This window comes from Pleurodeles waltl, chromosome 6 (genome assembly GCF_031143425.1).
Source record: "Pleurodeles waltl isolate 20211129_DDA chromosome 6, aPleWal1.hap1.20221129, whole genome shotgun sequence".
NCBI classification, from domain to species: domain Eukaryota; kingdom Metazoa; phylum Chordata; class Amphibia; order Caudata; family Salamandridae; genus Pleurodeles; species Pleurodeles waltl.
In genome coordinates, this window is record NC_090445.1 from 1,287,287,552 (window position 1) to 1,287,305,294 (window position 17,743).

The following is a 17,743-nucleotide window of genomic DNA, read 5'->3' on the forward strand; positions in this document are numbered from 1 at the left end:
GAGGGGTCTGGGTGGGGGAGGTGGGCTGTGGGTGTCCCTAGGCCAGGGCGAGTTAGGTAGGCAAAGCCCCTCCGTAATGTAGGCCATGTGGCACTCTACTCCAGCTCAGAACAGTGGCAAGTTGAGGTATAATTGCCCCTTTGCCATCCATGTGCGCAGATTTCTACCATTGCCATGTAGGCCATATCCCAGAAATTGCATGTGCAGAGGGCAGGAGCACGGCGTAATGCATGGGGCTGCTGCGTCTGTCTTGTCCGCCAACAGTAGCGGTATGCCATGCACTAAAACTCTCTTTCTTCTGTCTCCCCCCCTTTTCCTGCTCTCCATGTCCTTTTGTACATCAGCATCATCAGGCGGAGGTACAGTGGCACCGGAGCACGAGGGAGTTGCATCCCACATGGCCATGGAGGGTCATACCACAGACTCTGAATACACCAGTGGGACGGAGGGCGAGGGGAGCTTCACGTCGGCCACAGGATCACCAACCAGCGACACAGACTCGTCCGTCGATGGGAGCTCCCTTGTGGTGGTGGCACCATCTGTGCGCCCCACTTCTACAGCTACAGCCGCCACCCCCCCTACCAGCACCGCCCTCCCAGCAGCCCCTCAGCGTTCGCCCGTGCCCGCTCACCCAGGAGGGTGGGCATCACCTTCTCCCCAGGCACCTCAGGCCCTGCCCCAGTCAGCCCTGCTGCCCTCAGTGAGGAGGCCATTGACCTCCTCAGGTCACTCACTGTTGGGCAGTCTACCATTGTGAATGCCATCCAGAGTGTAGAACGAGAGTTGCAACACAGTAATGCATTCCTGGAGGGCATTCATTCTGGTCAGGCTGCCCTTCAGCGAACCCCGCAATCTCTGGCCTCAGCACTGATGGCAGCCATTGTCCCTGTGTCCAGCCTCCCCCCTCCAACCTCCTCCACCCAGACCCAATCCCCTGTACCCCAGCCCATCCCAAGCACACCTACAGACCAGCATGCACACAAGTACACAAGTCAACACCCAAAAGTAGCTCAAGCAAACATAGGCACCACACACACCACAGGCACTCACACAAGCATCACACCCATACAGACACAGCAACATCCACTGCCTCCACTGTGTCCCCCTCCTCCTCTTCTCCCTCCTCCCTCCCAGTGTCGTCTACACACACACCTGCATGCACCACATCTACAGGCACTACGACTCGCACCAGGACACCCAGCACCACAAGCCGCTCACCTGCACTCACCACCTCCACTTCCATTTACACGTCCCCTGTGTCCTCTCCCAGTGTGTCTGTGATGCCCCCTCCCAAAGTACACAAACGCCGGCAATCACTCACCCAACATCCATCCACCTCACGACAGCCTCCAGTACCTGTACCTGCACCCAAAACACCTAAAGTGACACCTCCTACAACCACCTCCTCTTTCTCCACTCCCAGACACCCTCCAGCTACCCATCCCAGTGTCCGTCAGAAACTGTCCCTCTGTCAAATTGACCTTTTTGCCCCCACCCCCCCTCCAATTCATCAGTCCCGTCGTAGCGCCTCAGCCAAAAAGCCTCCAGTACCAGTGGTGCGTGTTCCAGGTTTTTGGAGTGCACCGTCCACCAGGGCAGGCAGTAGGACCCGGGGCCAAGGCACTGTCAGCCCACCCCCTGTAAAGGCTCTGAAATTGGAGTGTGGACGACGGGACCGTGTCAAGACTCCTGGTGGGACAACAAGTGAAATGGGATCGAAGGCGATTGGTGAGTCAGCTGTAACTCCAAAGAAGGTGGGGAAGGTCCCGAGGAAGTCTCCCCAGCCTGTTGTGAGTGTCACGGCGGAGAAGTGCGCCATCATTTCCGGCGGTCCAGACACAACCGCCAGCACCATCGTTACTGGTCCAGAGACCACCGCCGGAGTCAGTGCCCAGGAGGGCCCAAGTATCGTTACTGGTCCAGAGACCACCGCCAGAGTCACAGCCCAGGAGGGCCCAAGTATCGTTACTGGTCAGGAGACCACCGCCGGAGTCAGTGCCCAGGAGGGCCCAAGTATCGTTACTGGTCAGGAGACTACCGCCAGAGTCAGTGCCCAGGAGGGCCCAAGTATCGTTACTGGTCAGGAGACCACCGCCGGAGTCAGTGCCCAGGAGGGACCAGGATCCCACAGCCCCGCTGGGCGATGATGGAACGTCAAGCCACACACCAATGTCCAGTGTGGAGTTCGTCATGCCACACACCAATGTCCAGTGTGGAGTTCGTCATGCCACACACCAATGTCCAGTGTGGAGTTTGTCATGCCACACACCAATGTCCAGTGTGGAGTTCGTCATGCCACACACCAATGTCAGTATCCGAACCGCCATGTCAGAGCACCGCTGAACAAGGCCAAGACCGCCATGGTGAAGACCACTGAACAGGGCAAAGACCGCCATGGTGAAGACCGCTGAACAGGGCAAAGACCGCCATGTCAGAGCACCGCTGAACAGTCCATAGACCGCCATGGCAAAGCACCGCTGAACAAGGCCACGACTGCCATGGTGAAGACCACTGAACAGGGCAAAGACCGCCATGGTGAAGACCGCTGAACAGGGCAAAGACCGCCATGTCAGAGCACCGCTGAACAGTCCATAGACCGCCATGGCAAAGCACCGCTGAACAAGGCCAAGACTGCCATGGTGAAGACCACTGAACAGGGCAAAGACCGCCATGGTGAAGACCGCTGAACAGGGCAAAGACCGCCATGTCAGAGCACTGCTGAACAGTCCATAGACCGCCATGGCAAAGCACCGCTAAACAAGGCCAAGACTGCCATGGTGAAGACCACTGAACAGGGCAAAGACCGCCATGGTGAAGACCGCTGAACAGGGCAAAGACCGCCATGTCAGAGCACCGCTGAACAGTCCATAGACCGCCATGGCAAAGCACCGCTGAACAAGGCCAAGACTGCCATGGTGAAGACCACTGAACAGGGCAAACACCGCCATGGTGAAGACCACTGAACAGGGCAAACACCGTGTGGGTATGAATAGGCCACCACATCAGGCATCCTTATCCCATGTGCAGCTGGGACAGTGACAGGACAGAAACTTTCACGGGGAGACTCCTCCAGTCTGGGCACCAGTCCCACCCAGTACCAGTTGAGAACTGCATCTACTTGCGATAATGTGGCTTTGCACTCCCCAGGATGGCACAGTGGGCAAACCACCCACTGTAGAGACTTGTGAGACTGTGGCTTTGCACTCCCCAGGATGGCACAGTGGGCAAACCAACCACTGTAAAGACTTGTGAGACTGTGGCTTTGCACTCCCCAGGATGGTACAGTGGGCAACCCACCCACTGTAGAGACTTGTGAGACTGTGGCTTTGCACTCCTCAGGATGGTACAGTGGGCAAACCACCCACTGTAAAGACTTGAGAGACTGTGGCTTTGCACTCCCCAGGATGGTACAGTGGGCAACCCACCCACTGTAAAGACTTGTGAGACTGTGGCTTTGCACTCCCCAGGATGGTACAGTGGGCAAACCACCCACTGTAAAGACTTGAGAGACTGTGGCTTTGCACTCCCCAGGATACATCAATGGGCATGGAGCCCCGTCGTTGATCTGGCTTTGCAGTCATCCGGCTGAGGTGCCCCCCCTTCTCTTCCCCCTGAGGTGCCTGTAGTGTTTCAATCTGATGCCCCGGCAGTGTTCTCTCCGATTTTGGTCAGGTATCTATTGTGGGCCTCGCCCATGCATTTTTGGACTGTTGGTGCACGGACATTGTTGTGTACATATCTGCACTACTTCTTGTATTGTATATATAATTATGACAGATTTTGAGATATAAATCAGTATATTTTTGTATGACATGTATTTTGGCACATTGCAATGTTTGACCAAAATTCGCTTTGTCTTTACATTCTTCCGGGGGAATTGTGGGTTGTTAATGTGATATTTTTTACTGCATTGGTGTGTATGTTGTAATATGCGAGGGTGGGGGTGGGGGTGTTTGGTGGGTGTCCCCCTAACTTTTGCCTCCCCCTCCCTGTGTCGTAGATGTAGTACTCACCGGTATGTTCTGCGCCTATGTCGCTGTTGTTCGTAGAGGAGCAGAAAGACAAGGGCAGGTAGGATTTGGAGTTCCGGCTCCATGGAGTCGTCGTTCCTCGTGGAGTGTGTTCAGGTGAGCGTTTTCCCATAGCAAAAGCTGTTTCTGCCGTGTTTTTATCCACGGAGAATCTGCCCCGGAAAAGGTGGCAGATTGGTGTGTTGTGATACTGTGGGCGGTACATTGTCTTCCGCCTGTCTGTTGGCGGTGACCGCCGCGCTGTTTGTCTGTACCGCCGTGGCGGGCGAAGTGTTAAAGTGGCTGTCTTTGTTGGCGGTTTCCGCCAGGGTCATAATTCCCTTTTTTTGTCCGCCGGCCTGTTTGCGGTATTTCCGCAGCTTTAACACCGTCCGCCAGGGTTGTAATGACCACCTATATCTTCTACCCAAAATTCATAAAGGTGGCTGTCCACCCAAAGGGAGACCAATCATCTCAGGTATAAACTCTATTTGTTCTAACCTAGTCATGTTTATTAAATTAGAAATATAACCATTTATGAAGAATTTACCTTCCTTCATTAAGGATACAAAGGATATAATCCTGAAACTCCAAAATATTGACTGACAACCAAACTACATATTGGCTATCATAGATGTGGTCAGTCTATATACCTCAACCAAACATGAAGATGGTATTGAGGAAGTACAGAGATGCCTATCTACTTGCTCAGTACACCTCCTGGAAAGAAGTGAAATGATTATAGCAATGCTGACTATTTGTCTTAAAAACAACTTCTTCCTTTTCAAAGGTGAATTTAATCTCCAGCAACAAGGGGCTGCAATGGGAGCTCGTTTTGCTCCACTGTATGCCTGTATATTGATGGGTAAAGTGGAAAGACACTGGCTGTGGAAGGACAATACAGAAAAAAAACGGAATACTTGCGCAGAAGAGGATATAACAGATCAGGACTTAACCACACAAAGGAACACTTTGCCAAAATTGACTGTAATGAAATTCTAAACAAGGAAAAACTCACTACCATAAACAAGACATCCATTCGTTTAATTACTCCTTATAACAATGGTCGTCAACCCATCCGCAAACTGCTTCAAAAACATTGGTATTTATTCACAAAGAATGCTTCAATTTCACAGAACATTAAACCTTTTCCTAAAATGGTCTTCAAAAGAGCACCCAATTTTAGGGATTAAATATGCTCTTAATTCTCCCAAGAAAGGAACAACATTTTTTTAAAACAAACCACAGGGTTCTACACCTGTACCAATTGCTCAATTTGTAAACTGTGTCTTTTCAAATCAAAAGAGGTTACAAATAATGACCAACATTTTTCAATGCACTGCTTTATTAACTGTGAAAGTACTAACATAATATATTCCATCACTTGGCCATGTGACATGGTCTACATAGAAAGTACAACCAGAGCCTTAAACCTGAGAATTCAAGTTAACTATCACAATATAGAAAAGGATGATTTGAGACATCCATTGATAGAACATTTTGTAAAATGTCACCCCTTTACACGGACCTTTAAATTCTGTGGTTTACTTAAAATTAAACAACACCCCGGGGGGGGGGGGGGGGGGAGATCTGGAGCTGAACCTGCGACAATGTGAAACCGCTTTAATTATTCACTGACAAAGTACGCCAAGGTCTTAACAAAGATGCAGAATGGCACTACTGGCTCCTCTAATGAATCGGTGGATGTAGACTGACCTCATTGCCTTCTTTAATGAACAATGCACTACATATTTTGTGTATTTTGTGAACAGTGTAATAAGAAATACAAATAGAGTGGGAAGATATGTATAATGCCTGGTTTATACATGAATATGCTTGTACTACCCAGACTTACACATGATTATGTCGAGACCCATAGAATACTATACCAAGTGCACAATATTATTTTCTACTTATGTGGGATAGCAAGTACTGGCAGCTTCTTCTTAATTGAGATAGATGATCTCATAACATAGCTTGACTCTAAGGTATTGGGGACCCGCTTCCAATAGCTTTTGCCCGAAACCATATTTGGTATCACCTAGGGAGGGAATATTAATGCACTCCGGTAGGCACTAGTACTTGACATTGAGATTATATACATCCCCTCTTTTACATCACTCAATATTAATCTATAGTTCATTTCATTGCACTTGAAAAAATTCACCTTGATATATTTAATTTCCTACATGATGGCAAAAACAGGGTTCTGTAGTGTCCGATCTTGGGGACACGATGAGCAAAATAGGACCTTAATTGTAGCAATGTCAACTGCCAGTATAATTATTTTCCCTACAGGGTCCCGTAGTGTCTGACCCCTGGGACAAGATAAGTAAAGTAGGAATTAACTCGTAACAGTGAATTATGCCGGATTGGATAGGAGGCATGGTAATAAATAACTGGGACTTATGGTTGAAATGTATTATTTGTATTATCTATAGTGAGTGAAGTTTGACACATACCCAGATAGTGTACACATTGCGCTTTCCCCCGTGACCTCACTACCGTTTCACATTCTTACTAGCCTTTCCATCATGGCTGCTGGTATCACATACCTGCAATGACCGTCATTCGTGCCAAAAGAATAGAAATAGGATGTCAGGCTCAGACCTTAACAAGTATGGTGTTGGATTAGCATGCCGAGCTCTTCATGAGGGATTCAGCCCCGAATGATCTCTGCCTGTAAAAGACTGCACCGCGTTTTTGTTATCTCTATTCTATCTATATGAAAAAAAAGCAATGTTCGCCTTGATCTTGAATCTGTATTGTACCATCGGGGAATAGTGTGTAGAAATTCACCTTGTAGGAATGTATCGCCTATGGCTCAATAACGGTTTTCATTTATCATAATTTCAGACATGTATATTCATGAACATGACAATGTCGACTGATTATTTTTGGAGAGTGATACATGCCCACAGCTCTTCATTAACATATTAATATAATAAACAACGATTGTATACATTTTTCTCATTTAGACTGTTTATATTGACCAGATCATATGCACATCTAATAATGGATTCAAATGGATTACCTTGGTGATTAGTGATAGGTATGATATACTTTCAACTTTGACCACTGTAAGGTGTTGCAGTATTATAACAGCATGCAGTAACGGAGTAACTTAATAACACGTGGTAATGCACTCCTAAATTAGAGATGTCATCAACCTAGATTATAATTATACTGTGCCAGCACCTGTCCCATTAATCATGTGTTTTTTTACTTTGCATGACTCACCTATGATATCTGGAGATAATCTGGACACAAATAATCACTTCAGGATTTCTTCTATATTTTTCACAAGTGGTGATTGATCTAATCTTTCCCGTCTTCTTAGCTTGCACCAGACGCACTGGGTATATCGAGTGACTTCACCCTATCCACTGACATTATGGGCAATGTATGGAACTAAATCTGTCTTTTCCTAAAGTTATTTCTAAATACAGGCTGAAACATTATTTTTTTCAGCCTTGAAAAACCTACAGGTTGATACACCCTACAGGCGAAACACGTGCCGGCTTTTTGTGGCTCTCTGCTTATATGTGCACCAATAAACAGATTACCACTTTGACTTGATGTGTCAATTCTACAACACAAACTGATGTATGTTACAAAATCGGATCCCTATGTATTGGACATACTGTGGGTTTCTCAATCCTCTATAGTTCCAAGATGTTGACTGGGGGGAAAATGGTCCATTCCTCATTTGACAACCCACAATTGGATTAAAAGAGCATTTTAAAGGAGGTGAGAGTTGGACCATAGGAACACTGCTGCTTGAACACCGAGGATATAGTCGAGGGGAATAATTGGAGGACTTTCTGTTCCCTATTCAATTACATCATGCCCTAGACATGATAATGCATCTGCTTTTCCATGCTGCCCCCTTTCCTGAAACTGTATGCCAAAATCATAGACAGGAAAGAAATGGGTCCATCTTAAATGTCTAATAGACAAAGCCCTGGCAGTTTTTAAGAACATAAGATTTCTATGGTCAGTAACAACAGTAACAATATGCAAAGCACTCATTAGATAATGCTCCATTCTTCAAAAGCCTTGCTTATCGCTAACAGCTTCCTGTCACCCTCAGAATAATTTTCTTCAGTTGGCTGTAATTTGTGTGAAAAATATGCAATAGGATGAAGCTGACCTGTCTCTTTGTTTCTTTGTGATAATACCCCTCCAACGGCCACACTAGTAGCGACTGCCTCTACTGTAAACAGTTGACGGGTATCAGGATGTTGCAAGACAGAATGCATGATAAAAGCTTGCTTCAACTGCTGAAGGCATGTTCCACTGTCTCCGTCCATCAAAACATAACATTATTTTTTAGCAACTGTGTTCTAGGAACTACCACTGAGGAAAAGTGATCTATGAACCACCAATAAAAATTGGTGAATCTAAGAAACATTGTACCTCCTTCACTGAGAGATTTCCATTGCAAAATGGCTGAGACTTTCTATGGATCCATACTAACTGCTTGAGGGGCGAGGACATAACCCAAAAAGGACACCTTGGTCATTTCAAATTCACATTTCTTAAGTTTAACACAGAGTCTGTTTTCTCATAGATGCTGTATCATGGCTCTAACATGGTTTTTATGTTCACTCAAGGAAGGGGAGTATATCAAAATATCATCATGATAAGCTACTGCACAGATTTCCAAAACGTCCTGCAAAGCCTCGTTTATGAGGAACTGAAAGCAGCTGGGGCGTGACACAACCCAAATGGAATCACAAGATACTGATATAGGCCAAATGTGGTGCAAAAAACTGTCTTCCATTCACCTTTCTTCCTTACCCGCATCAGGTGATAGGCTCCTCTCAAATCTAACTTAGTGACTACTTTTGATTCTTTAATTTGATGTAACAAACTGGAAACAAGAGGTAAGGTATAGCAATTTTTAACCGTGATGTCATTGAGGGCTCTATAGTCAATACATAATTAACCTACTTTTGTTAGTGCAAAGAACAGAGGAGATGAGGCTGGGTAGCTGGATGGTCTGATGAATCCTATGTGCAACATGTCACCCAGGTAGTTCCTGAGATGGAGGTTTTCTTCTCAGTTAGGCATAAATACTACATTATGGTATGCAAGCCGCAGGGAGTAGATCGAGCTAACAATCATATGGGCAATGTGGAAGGAGTGTAGCAGCCTGTTGTTTATCAAAGACATCTTTCAGATCTTGGTAGCATGGAGGAATTGAAGGGCCATCTATCTTGGATTACATTTCCATTATAGTTTCAGGACATGTGCTATGAGACTGTGAAAACAAATGTTTGATACAATAGGGAGAGGAGAAAGTGATCCTGTGAGTCTTCCAATCTACATTGGGATTATGGGTCTCTAGCTAGGGAATTCCAAGATGGTTTGAAAGTGAGAGCCTGAATCACATCAAATTTAATGATTTCCATATGATTTCCCTGTATGTTGAGCCCAATGTTAGTGGTGAAATGTGTAATATGGCTTGATTTCAAAGCACTACCATCTTTTAACTTCATCTGCTTGATCATTCTGATCTGATGGAATATCATATAATGAAACAAGGGACTGATCAATAAAATTCCAGGTGGCTCCTGAGTCAATGCATAATTGGAAACTGGAAGAGCCTCTGTCCCAGACAGATGAGCTGTCAGAAATAGATGATGATACTGTTGCAAATATGAAGCTTGTACAAGAATTTTTTAGGCTAAAGTAGTCTGTCCACCGGAAACATCAACCTCCCTTTGTTCTGGGTTCCTTCCTTTCCCTCTTCTCCCTTATTCTTAGGTTTAACTGGGCAATCCTGTAGAAAATGCCCTTTGTTACGACAGTACAGACAAAGTCGTAATGTTTTACGTCTCGGTCCCAGGCAACTTGCACAGCACAATCAGCATGGAATTAATACAAATAAACACATTTGTTGATTAACTTTTCTTTGCAAACTCTATTCACTTCCCTAATTTAAAATTCACAAAACTGTGAGGTGGGCAGACTGTAATAAAAGTGTGCCATGTAATTGAGCTGATCTGAGAAGCAATTTACTTATATAGGGCTGACTGCTTCAAAGCACACTTACGACCACAATGATACAAAATAACAACCAGTGAATCAAAGTTGTGTAATCAAACTTTATTTTCTTAATTACCAAGTGTCAATTTACAGTGCATTCTTTGTATAAAAATGGGCAAATTATTATCAGGATTATTCTTGTATCATTATCATTGTTAATATAATTATTTGAAGTAATGGCAATGATACATCTTAGAGTTGAGGAAATTCGATTTTTAATACGATCGTATCGACCCGCCATTTTGTGGCCCGCCGCCATTTTATGTTGCCTTCACTCAGGCAGCACAGCGAACGAAGTCCATTCTGCCTTTTCTGCTTATTCTGCAACATGGTGTTCAAAACAGCCTTCTGCCTCTATCTTTACAAGGCTGGTATTAAGGTCTGACCGAGTACACTAATCCCTGTCTGTTTTTCTAATCCTTGTTTCAACTATCTGTAGGCTCACACTATTCTCCGCCGATCTTATCTTATCGTCTGGCCTTCGCTGTCCTTTGCTAGTATTCTCTCATTTCACAACTGTCTTCCAAACGCACACAAACTTATCGCACCACATGCAACTTCGTTGTGGATCGGTTAATGAATTAGTTCAAGGGAGGGGTGACAAACACAGCTGGAGGGGAGGCAACCTTAAGTCACTTGATACTTTGTTTTCCAATTCCTTCTATTGGTGCTGTCTTGTTTTCCGACATTTCTATTGGCTCTGTTCTATCTTTACATTATTCTTACTGGCTCCTTTCTATGTGTTCTGGGAGTGTATGTAGTTAATAAATGGTTTTTATACGGTATATAAGATTGTGCGCCACAAAATAAAGTGGCAGTCTCCTGAGAACATACCTTGTGTACTTCTTGGACAACTGTACTAGCTGCAGCTAATAAAATCTGATCTTTTACGCCTGACAGAGTGTCCCGTGTCTCTGTTAGTTGAGGCAGGTGAATCCAAGGAGATTTCAGGCGTACTCTGCGCCGCCAGGCCCATAAGGTTCTGGTTCTTCAACTGGCGCCCAACGTGGGGCGGCTTCAGCGGTACCGGTTCTGCCTGAAGGTCGTGAGGAACCCCGCAAGAAAATTCTGGAGGAATCGCGAGCCACGTCAAGCGACCCCTGTATGTCGAAGTGGTCCGAAGGTCTTTTTCAGCGCGGTTACTCCTTCCTGACGGCTACTGACGACTGCTGCCCTGACTGCCGCCCTGCCTTGGCCCTTTCTTTGATGATGTATGGTAAAGCGAGACGATAGACGGGCCTCTGTTGGTGTAAGAAGACATCCTTAGTTAAGTATTTGGTGGGTCGCGCCCACAAATTTTGGTCTTTGTTTTGTCCTTAGGTCCTTAGATTTGGCCATTGCAGTGGCCAAAGCCGAGGGGTAAGTGCATTTGTGCTGTGTAAACTGAAAGTTTTACCCCCTTGATGTTTGTGAACAGCCAGTAAAAATCGTGAAATGTCTGGTCTGACTAAGTTTGGAAAACTTTGTTGCTTTGGTTGTAATAGGGACTCCCAGCTTGAGGACTCCTGTCCGATTCCTTCGGTTGGAACTCCCACATATGAGCTCTATTCTAAACATGGTGTTGGTCCTATTGCCTTTAATAAGACATGGACCCGATATACAAAGAAAGATGGTGTTTTAAAATGGCCAGAAAATGGTAGTTTCGAAACTGATGTGCTAGATAATTTAGAAGCAACGTTATTTAAAAGAAAAGCCCGGCGGCAATGTTTGACTCTTTTCGCCTTTGGCGTAAGGAAGCCAAACAGAGAGAAATTAAACAAGCGAAACGAGATAGGAAAACACAGGGAATGACGATTATACAGGCTGCTCAGCAATTCAAAGATGATGAAATAGATAATGCAATGGAAATTTCAGACAGACAGCATCGAATGGCAATAGATAAATGCTATCCGACGTTGCCTATCTCTTCCCTTGATAAGAGAAAAGATTTTGAGGAAGATTCCTTAATGTCCCACTTATTGAAATTGCCTCCGCCCTATGTACAAGGTGCTAATGCACCCCCGATGTTACAGCCTGTTCAGCCGCCAGTTGTGCTTCCGCCTGCTCCAGCTTTTCCACATTTGCCTCCTCAAGTATTGCCTATGCCAGCTTTGCCTTTAACTCCTTTGCCTTCTGCTCCTTTGGCAATTCCTAATGCTCCTTTAGTTAATTCACCTAATACCTTGTCCCCTATCCTTATGTCAAATTCTCCATCTATGCGTAAGCGATTTGCAGATACTGTCTCTGGTCTCTTATCACCTTTCTTTGAAGCTTTAAATGTGTCTCCAGCTTTTTCTCGAAGACAGTCTCGTAGTCAATTCCCAGACTCCGAAGAGCGAGAAAAATTGGACTCACTTGCTTGTAGATGGATCAAGAAGGGTCCCCAATATAATACGTCTGATATTATGTCTACCTTTCTGCAATGGAATGCACCTACGCAGAGATATGTTTTTAAAGTTATGTGCGATACTCTCGCTAAAGAATGGGAGGATATGAATTTGGGTTCGGTCCCACAGGATCTGTTAGATGTTCAGGCTGACTTTGACAAAGGACTTATTGTGGGTCCTAAGGTTGAAAACGCTGTCAGAACACTTATTTCTTTCAGATCCCTATTGTTCTCACAGACTTTTCCTGATTCTGATCCTTCAGTTAGGACAGCACTGAAAAACTATCCCATGAGAGAGGTTTCTCCAATATGGAAGGAAGAAGTTGCAGCAGCAGGTGCTAATCCAGCTATTCCTGCGCATTTTCAGCGCATATGGATACATGTCCCCTGGAAAAGGTCTGAAGTTTTAGCACTTAAACAGTCACTACCAGATCCACGCAAAAATCCTGCTGGTTACTATAAAGAGTTGTCGCAAACAGTTGATGCATGTACTATGAATCTAGCAGATATTGACATGTTGATGGGAAATGTAGTTCCACAGACAATATGGGCTAAAATTCGTAGAGAGGATCACGCTCAAGAATTAGGCGGCGATTGGAACGCTATTATTGCCGCAGATAGAGGTCAAGTAGGTGGTGCAAAGCCTGACGCTTTGATCTCAGAACTCCCTGGTAGGATTATTACATTAATGAAAACAATGATGCCTGCTTTGAGAGTTAATTGGGATAAGCTAGCAGTATGTAAACAAAAGAAAGATGAAAGTGTTTCCGATTTCTTTACCCGATTTGAGGAGACATTCATTGATCACAGTGGTCAAGATATGGCTACAGAAGGGGGACAGCGATTATTTGTGGATAAGTTCGTATATAACTTGCTTCCTGAACTATCACACAAGCTAAAAGACTCCGAGAGTTCATGGGCAGTTTCTTCTTCCGCCCAGATATTGGCTACTGCACAATATTATGAAAATAGAGACAAAGAAGAAAGGGAAAAACAAGAGAAAAAGACGAAAGAATTAAAAACTAAAGTTCTCTTGCAACAGGCTTATCCTCCTCGTTATGTTCAGCCTCAGTTTCAACAGCCTCCGCAGTTTCAGAGGTTGTATCAAAAGCCTGAACCATTCATTCCAAGACCTTTGCTAGGTCCCAATCAATGTGCTTATTGTAGGGAGGAAGGTCATTTTAAGAACAGTTGTCCGGCATTGTTGCAGCGTAATGGAGCAACATCTGCTTCACGAGGTCGTGGTGGTCTTCAGTCAGCAAATAGAGGTAGAGGTCGAGGTGTGTTAACCCAAGAGCAGCGTTCTTTTGTTCCTCCAAATTCCGGAAATTACTTTGACCAGCAAAATGTTAGGTCTACACAGTATTACAGTGAGGATCAGTATATTGAAGGAGGGAATGAAAGTCTTCATTTTGAATAGGACAGCCATGGACAAAGTAAGGGGGTTACGTCAATTCCAGTGGATCAGAATGGACCTTATGTTAATGTCACTACAATGGGTGTTTCAGAGCCATTTCTTTTAGATACTGGTGCCATGAGAAGCTCTATCATTCATTCTAAACTCCCTGGCGCACCTTTGTCTGGCTTAACGAATGTATCTGTAGGATTTTCTGGCGCCCCTGTTCGCAATCCAGTTTCTTGCCCTTTGCCTGTTTCAATAGGCCCTTATGATTTAGAAGCTCCGCTTCTTCTGACGAATGGTTGTGGTGAAAATCTGTTGGGTTTAGATCTATTAAAAAGAATGCATGCTACGATATATTGTTCACCTTCTGGTGTATACCTCACTCTAGGGCAGAAAATGACTAGTCCAATGTACTTATCAAAAGATCAATTCCCACCTGAATTGCTTTCTCTTCCCGAAATGCTTTGGGCTACGGGTCCGAATGACGTTGGTTGTCTTGAGATCCCACCTTATGTTGTTACTCTTAAGCCCAATGCTGAAATGCCACGTATTCCGCAATACAGAATCTCTACTGAAGGTGAGAAAGCACTTCTGGAAATTGTCCATGATTTGATTCAGAAGGGTGTGGTTGAGGAAACGAGAGGAAATACATGTAACAGTCCTGTTCTTCCGGTTCTTAAACGCACTGATCCTTCTCAGCCTCCTGTTTATCGTTTTGTAATTGATCTTCGGGAGGTAAACAAGATTGTCGTACCGCAGTTTCCTGTAGTCCCAGATATCACTGCTCTGTTGACGATGATACCTTCTACAGCGACTTGGTTTTCAGTTATTGATCTAAAGAATGCTTTCTTTAGTATTCCCATCGCCGAAGAGAGTAGAGATATTTTTGGTTTTTCCCTCGGAGGCCGAAGCTTCCGGTTTAAACGCGCACCTCAAGGTTATTGTGAAAGTCCCTCTATTTACAGTCAAGCTCTAAAATGTCATCTTGATGCCTTTTCCTTACCGTCCGGTGCCGCTCTCATTCAGTACATGGATGACTTATTAGTTGCAGCTGATTCAGAGGAGATTTGCAAAAACGTGACCGTTGCACTGTTGCGTCATTTGTTTGATCTGAATCACAAGGTTTCTCCTTCTAAATTACAATATGTCTGTCGCGAGGTGACTTATTTGGGTCATCTCTTGTCAAAGGAGGGACGACGATTGACCCCCGAACGAATTCAGGCAATTGCACAAATGTCAGTGCCATCCACACAAAGAGAGGTACGTGCCTTTTTGGGCATTACTTCTTATTGTAGACAGTGGATTCCGAGTTTCTCTTCATTGGCTAAACCGCTGTTGGCGCTAACCTTAAAAGATACGCCTCAGCCTCTTCCGTGGACTGACGAGTGTCAGAAGAGTTTTACTGATTTGCGTATTGCTTTGTGTTCTGCTCCTGTATTGGGTACTCCTGATTACAGTAAGCCCTTTACGCTCTATGTCCACGAAAGAGAGGGTTGTGCATTGTCAGTCTTAACGCAGCGTTTTGGAGATCAACAGCGACCATGCGCATATTTCTCAGCTACGTTAGATCCAGTAGCTAAAGCATTGCCTAGTTGTCTTAAGGCGACAGCGGCAGCAGCAATTTCTATTCGACAGTCTGCTGGAGTAGTGCTAGATAATACTCTCATTGTTATGGTGCCACATGCAGTGGATACTTTACTAAATAGGACAAAAACGCAGCATCTTACGAGTGCTCGGTTGTCCGGATATGAGCTGACGCTTTTGGCTAGTCACATACACATCAAACGATGTAATACCCTGAATCCAGCTACTTTGTTGCCTCTTCCAGAAGAGAGAGATGTCTCTGAACAGCATGATTGTTTTCTCCGTACTGAAGAAGAGACTAAGGGTAGAATTGACCTAAAAGACACGCCATTAGTGAATCCAGATGGAACACTATGGGTAGATGGTTCTTGTTTCAAGCTCCCGAATGGAGATACAGTTTCAGCCTACGCTATTACTACTTTGCATACGATTGTGGAGACAGCACGCATTAGACATAATTCAGCTCAGGCAGCTGAATTGATAGCCTTAACTAGAGCGTGTGTGTTATCCAAAGGAAAAAGAGTAAACGTGTACACTGATAGCCAATACGCTTTTGGTGTAGCGTTTAACTTTGGGCGCTTATGGAAGGAAAGAGGATTCTTTACTTCCCATGGTACTAAGATACAACATGGTCAATTAGTGACTGAACTTCTTGAGTCACTTACAATGCCTACTCAGATAGCGATCGTGAAGTGTAGTGCACACAAAAAGATTGTGGACGATGTTGGTCGAGGAAATGCATTTGCAGATGAGGTAGCGAAAAAGACAGCCAGAGACAACACAAGTCGAATGTATGTTGCAGGTCCCGCAAACTGCGTAAGAGAAAAGGGAATGTGTGAAGATACAGTAGAGAGTGTGAAATCAATTCAAGGAGAGGCTACGGAGAATGAGTTGAGAAAGTGGAAGGAAAGTACAGGAATGTTAGATGAGATGGGATGTTGGGTTGAATTATCAGAACATCAACGTTGGCTGTTACCAGATGCTTATGTACTACCTGTAGTTACTATGACACATGGTCCAGCTCACCTAAGTGCAAAAGGAATATGTAAACTTCTGGCTCCAGTGTGGCAAAATGAGGGGATCCCAAAGTGTGCAAACAATGTAGTAAAACATTGTATTGTTTGCTTGATGTACAATCCGGGAAAGGGAACCCCAACTCCAGCAGGTCATTTTGCTCCTCCAACATATCCATTTGAGGTGTTGCAGATCGATTATATTCACATGGAACGATGCAACAACCTCAAATATGTTCTGGTGGTAGTATGTGCTTTTTCTAGATGGGTAGAAGCCTACCCTCTGAAGGACAATACTGCTTTATCAACTGCCAAAATACTTTTGAAAGAATTCTTCCCTAGGTTTGGTTTGCCGCGCATTGTCTGGAGTGACAATGGGAGCGAATTTGTGGGTCAAGTCATGCAAAAAGTTTGTGCAGGTCTTGGCATAAAACAGAAGTTCCACGCGGCGAATCACCCACAGTCGGCTGGTTTAGTAGAATGCTACAATGGAACCTTGAAGCTTAAAATTGCTAAGGTGCAAGCTAGCACAGGACTTAATTGGCCTGATGCTTTACCATTGGCTCTTCTGTCCACCAGAACAGCAGTACACTCTCGTTTGGGGCTTAGCCCTTACGAAGTGATATTTGGTCGCCCAGCTAATGTATGGGGAGTTCCTCGCCCTAAGAAATACTCAGACTTGCCATACCCGATGTTGATTGACTACTTGCATGACCTTACAACTAAATTGCGTGTTCTTCATCAACAGGTTCAGAGTGCTCTACCAGAGGCTTCCACAGACCCAGGTCATTCCATCCGACCAGGTGACTGGGTCTGCACGAAAAATTTCCAACGACAGAGAAATTTGGAGCCCAGATGGAGAGAGCCACGCCTGGTTCTTTTGACCACAAGAACAGCAGTTAAAGTCGAAGGAAAGAAAAACTGGGTGCATGCCGTGCACTGCAAGAAAGTGCCTTTGCCCTTGCCTTTCGATCAGTGGGTCCGTAGAGGCATCAGTGACTCTGAAAGTGAGAAAGTTCCGCAATTTGTACCATTCAGTGATGCGCGTCTAATTGGAACACTTTCTGAGAAAGAGGACGACGACATCCTTCAAGAAGCAATACCATCGCATCGTCGCTTGAACACGACAAATCCAGGAACATTGTTTCAAAACCAGACTGCCTCTGGACAGGAACGCTATAATTTGAGACCAAGACCAAAGAACTTGTAAATTTCTCTCCTATGTAGTACTCTATCCCGGTTGCAGGGTCACGGTAGGAGTCTTAGTTACGACCTGAGTAAGTGGCAATAGGCCTGCAGGACCTCACAGTGTCAT